Here is a 6,000-nt window from a genome sequence, read left to right as displayed (position 1 = left end):
AAAAATTAATTTTAATAGCTTTTCATCTGTAGTTCCTTAAAGAAAACCTAAAATTAAAAAAAAATGATCATGGGGTGCCCACCATGGTTTTCAAAGTCCTGAATTATCCAAATTTAAATTAAATTGTAGGGGCATTGCTCCTAGTTGTCCTAGGTTTGTACTTTAAGCTGCACCCAAAGTTCCAGCACTGTTTTTTTTTTTTTCATGAGTCTAAAAAAGGATCAGATAGCATATGTTCAAGCTGAGCAAGCTACTAGGATGCCAATAGTATGTTTCTGTAAACTTTTGATTGTAGATTTCCTATGCAAATAGGACTTCTCAGAGTTCTGGTTAGTGTTGTTTTTTTTTTTTTAAATAAAGACATGACCTTTTAGTTTAAATAGATATCAAAGATTACTAGACTCATCCAAAGTCTTTCTTAGGTGTCCTTAAAGTGCAGAGATCTGTATTTGTGATCTGGCTGCAAACTTGCTGAATAACTAACAGATGTCTTTCCCCATCTTCATTTCCTTTTCTAATGAAGGAAAGTAACACTTGTCTCTTTTCATTCTCCCAGGGGTATCAAAGGATTAAAGATGTTGTGAACATTATTAAAAGAGAGGTTATATTTTATTACATATAATCTCATGAATATAATAACGTTACGGCAATAGCTGAATTTTATTCCAGGTACATACAATGGGCAGTTTTTGTTGTTCATTTAGTTAGCTGCATTTTGTCATCATCACATTGTTGTCAGTTTGAAAAGTCAGATTCTCAGAAACATAAATATCAAAGTTGAGTCAAATTCTCAGAAACATATGTATGAGAGTTGATTCAAACTAACAATACTAATCGCCCTGACAGAATTTTGAGGAGAATTAGAAACTAGACAATTGTTAAAATCTATCTCTAGAATATTCTTCTCCTTTCTTGGATTTTAGTGTTTGAGTTCCAGAGGCTAGTTGCTAATAGTAGCAGATGTCGACCTCATTACAAACTCTTTAAGCCATGATCAAAAGCTAATAATCTTCTGTGGTGAACACAATAACGTCTTTCCAATGTCTTCCTAGTGCAAGAAAACCACACATTATATCACAAGCCAGATACCACTGACCAGTCATTCTTTTGTTAATTTACCACCTAAATAGTGTCAAATATTCTTCGTAATTATGGGGGTGGGAAGGAAGGTTCAAAACAGAATAAGACAGTCTCTGTCCTCTAGGAACTCATAATCCAACAAAAATTTCATATCTAATAACTGAATTATTTTTTGCCTTTCTTTCTTGTTATACATAGAATAGTATAAAAAGCTTTAGACAGGTGGTCCAAAAGCTTGGGTCTTAGGACTGGCTCTGCCATTGACCAGTTTGTTGTACCTTGATAAGTCATTTTGCTTCTCTAGGCTCCAGTGTTCTCATTTATAACATTCCAAGCTTTAGAGTTCTACTCATTCCTCCAATATTCATCAGCTATTCGTAAGGGACCTACTATATGTGAGGTACTGGTTCAGTTACTTAGGTTACTTTAGACCTAAACAGATATATGTTTCTGCCTTCCTCTTCTCTGACATCCTCTATGGGAGGAAGACAGACAATGAACACAATAAATAAATAATATATTAGAAGGTTGTAATGCTGTGAAATAAACAGCACAGTGTAAGGGGAAATCTAGAATGTAGGCAAGGGATAAGTTGCAATTCTACATATAGTGATCAGGTGGGACTGAGAAAATGCCATTTAAGCAAAGATTTGATAAAGCCCTGTCCAATGTCCTCTCAAAGTATTTTCTTCCTATGTGGTAAGAAGGGAAAGAATTAGAGATGTGCTAGCAAACACCACAGAGATGGTTCAAACTTTCTTTGCTTTGCTTCCTTTCCTTACAGCCAAAGTTAAATATGTGACCTAGAACTTCTCTCTCTAGTATGTTAGAGTAGCCACTAGCCACATGTGGCTGTTGAGCTCTTGAATGTAGTAGTTAGTCCCAACTGAGATATTCTGTTAGGGTAAAATATAAACCAGATTTCAAAGAATGTAAAATATCTCATTTATGTTTTTGTATTGGTTAAATGTTGAAATGGTAATATTGTGTCTGTTGGGTTAAATAAAATATATTAAAAATACCTTTTACTTATTTTAGTATAGTTATCAGCAATTTTAAAATAATACATGTAGTTCACATTATATTTCTATTGGGCAACTCCTATGTAGAACAGGAAGTTTTGCTGTTAGAGTAAATGTCAGTCTTGCTGTGCTCGGTAAGTCATCTCTCATTTTGCTGAATGTCCTTCCTCTGGTATTCCTCAAAAGTTTTCCCCTTGTGGCTTCTGGGCCAAGGGTTGCAATCATAGGGTTCACATTTCTAGAATTCAGGATTCTTTAGGGCTATAATTAAGATACAATGTGGTAGCAGCAGGAGAAGAAAAGGAATTTAGATTCCTGGGATAGAACATAGATTTACAAAGGCATATCTTAGCAACTATAAGACAGGCCATTTTGATTTGGTTGTTATGCTAATTAGAGAAAATTATTTCTATCTTTAATCTTCATTCCAAGCTTAATGATAGAAAATGCTGGCTGTCATAAGAAAATGCTGTATAAAATAGAAACCATTTTTCCAAATCACAGCTAATCTCAAACCTTTGAGAGTCAAACTTAAAATTAGAAGAAAGGCTTATGTAGGTGCCTCTTGTTTTGTGTGTTTGGTTGTTTGTTTAGAAGGTCAGTTTATAGCTGGGAATCAATTCCATATACAGCTCTAAACATTTCATTTTCTAAAATGCTGGGTTTCCTTTAATCATGTTTTTGGAAGAATTCTAGACCGGGTGAGAATGCTGAAAGATTGTCCAGCTATCTTTCTTTAAGGAGGTGAAGAACTAAATCTTCCAGCTCAAGGAATTTCCTGTTCTCTTTATGATGATTCCCCAGGGATAGCAATAGTTACTGAATGGTTAGAGATTTCCCAATCTCCCTCAGGAGCCCATCTTAGTATTTAATCTTTCTGATAGTAAAGAGCTTCATTGGTATACAACCAAAAATTATATTCCTTAAGCCAATTTCTTTTTGTCTTTCTTTCTTTCTTTTTCTTTCTTTTCTTCCTGTCAGTGGAGAACAACTGGTGAGCACTAGTCTCTTAAAATTTTTCAAGTATATAAAAAGTTTTAATACAGTTAATTCTTCTTTTCTTCTTCCCTTTAGAAATTATTATATTAGCTGCAAAGTTCTACACAGTTGCACAGTATTGTTCCCTACCTGACATTTATATTTTTCTGCTTCTGTCTTATAAATCAACTTGAATTTTCTTTTTTCAATTTCATCCTGTTATTCTACTTTCTCATTTATCAAGGTCACTATGAATGCTTTTTCTTCACCTCATATTACCAAATAGATGTGTACTTGGACCTGTAGTATCAGAAGGTCATAAACCATGGCACTACTAACGTATATGTTCCAAAAGAGAATCAAGAAAAACTAGGTTCCACTGAAGAACATAGATGAGAAGGAACAAAAAAGACAATATTATGAGAAATTCAGTAACTGAAAATCATATAGGAACCACTCACCAAAGAGTACCAGGAAAGAGGAAAAGAGAATTTATAGAAAATAAAATGATTCCTAAGTATCCAGAGATAAATTATATAATGTGGATTATCTCAATTAATAGGCTATTTAGAAGTCCCCTGCTCATCCAATTTAAAACAATTCAGTTTAAGTGATGCTATTCAGAGCACTATTCTTTGTGATCACTGAAGAATAAATATTGTTCAGGTTCTAAAGGCTCTTCTAATCATTCTTTTTATTTATTTATTTTAAAAAAAGATTTTATTTATTTATTCATGAGACACACACACACACACACACACACACACACACACACACAGAGGCAGAGACACAGGCAGAGGGAGAAGCAGGCTCCATGCAGGGAGCCTGACATGGGATTTGATCCCGGGTCTCCAGGATTACGTCCTGGGCGGAAGGCGGCACTAAATGGCTGAGACACCTGCGCTGCCCTAATCATTCTTTTTAGACCAACATCACCAGTGGTTGCTTACTCATTCTAACTGCTATTGTTTTGTTGGGTACCAAATAAAACTCTAACTGAGGGGCACTGGGTGGCTCAGTCAGTAGAGCATCTGACTCTTGATTTTGGCTCAGGTCATGATCTCATAGTTGTGAGATTGAGCCCTACATGGGTCTCGATACTGAGTGTGGAGCCTCCTTAAGATTCTCTTTCTCCCTCTCCCTCTGCCTGCCCCAAGAATAAAAATAATTACAATAATAAAGCAATTCTAACTGAGAGAAACATAACCTTTTTCCATTAATGTGAAGAATCATTGCTTCAATAAAAATGTAAAATGCTCTTGAGTCAATTGCTTACTGATGGATCAATTATCTTGGGAGAAGAGGGTAGGTAATACTGTCTTTTTTGACTGTGTGGGTGAGTAAGGGGAGAATTGCTGCAAAGTAGATGATAATTACAGGTATCTGATACACTTGCAATTATCTAGATTTTTTTTGTCTTCATCACAAGTGTATAAGCTCATTGATGGTAGTAACTGTGTCTCCTTCATTTTGGGATCTCCTAATTTCACTTCAGAGTTCAGGACAGAAGGTATGTAATAAGTAACTGATGAGTGAATGAATGAATCCACAAACAAATGAATCAGGTAATCTATCTATTCACAAAGAAAAATGAGTGGCAAGTTTCAAGGCAAAATTATTTAGTTCTTCCAAAAACGACATACTTCATGTATAATTCCAGGTTAAAATGATGAAATATTAAAGTAGTAAAGTCTCTTAATTTTACATAAATTAGTTTGAAAGGTAAATAATACTAATATGTAAAAAGAACTATATATAATACATTATGTATATCCATTTAGATATGGATGTATATATGATAGTACATGAAAATGAAAATCAAGGTTATTATTAGTGTGACTTACGTTTAACTGCAGCAAGTATACCTTGAGTCTGATTTTAACTTAATGATGGCCATGAATTGATGGAGAGATACTGAGAGCCACCCAAGCAAAGGGAAAATCATTAAAAAGTGAATAAAAAGAATTACCAAGAGTGGGAAGGAAAATGGTAAAACTATCCATTTGACTTATACCAAGCAGAGAATACTAAGAAATGAGGAAATATTAATACATAAACTCTACTTATCCATTTATATTTGAGTCAATAGGCAATCAGAAGAAATTGGTTCTTAAGCAAGAGAATTACAAGATGAAATAGTTGGGTTTTTTTGTTTTTATTTTTGTTTAACAGTGTGCCAGGAAGAATTGAAGACAAGAGAAAAAAGTCCAGCCAAGAGGATATTGTGATCATATAAAAGTGAAGTGATTAGGGCCTATACAAGCATGACTGTCGGCTCAGATAGGAAAAGAGAAATGAAAGACAATTTAGTAAAACAAACCATAGAACTTTGTACCAGGAACAAAGAAAAGTAAAAGTAAATTTGAGGTTGTGAGTAAGGGGAGATTGAGGATACATGCGTTATTTTTTTTTTTAAGATTTTATTTATTTATTTATTCATGAGAGTCCCAGAGAGAGAGAGAGAGAGAGAGGCAGAGACACAGGTGGAGGGAGAAGCAGGCTCCATGCAGGGAGCTCGACCCGGGACTCGATCCTGAGTCTCCAGGATCACGCCCTGGGCCCAAGGCAGCACTAAACCGCTGAACCACCCAGGCTGCCCAATACATGTGTTATTAGTGAATAGGAGAATTTAGGAAGGTATACTGTTTTGAAAGGGACCTATTAAGTTTTAGTGTCATTAAAATAGCTACCTCTGGAAGTAGCTGGAAATTTAGAATTAACAAGGAGAAATCAAGGCTGATTGCTGTATCTTCCTTCCTCTCAGTCTGATTGCTTATCTACTCTAGGAATGGTTTTCTGTTCGTTTGTTTGTTTTATGTTCTGGCTTTCGCCAAATTTTAGACTGATCCTTACCTTCATAGGAAGACTGTATGAGCCTCTGAGCCAAGGCAATTCTTTGATTTATTCATTCATCCAAGGG

This window comes from Canis aureus, chromosome 35 (genome assembly GCF_053574225.1).
Source record: "Canis aureus isolate CA01 chromosome 35, VMU_Caureus_v.1.0, whole genome shotgun sequence".
In the NCBI taxonomy this organism is placed as follows: domain Eukaryota; kingdom Metazoa; phylum Chordata; class Mammalia; order Carnivora; family Canidae; genus Canis; species Canis aureus.
The sequence above is the reverse complement of the archived record's forward strand: the minus strand, read 5'-3'. Positions refer to the sequence as shown.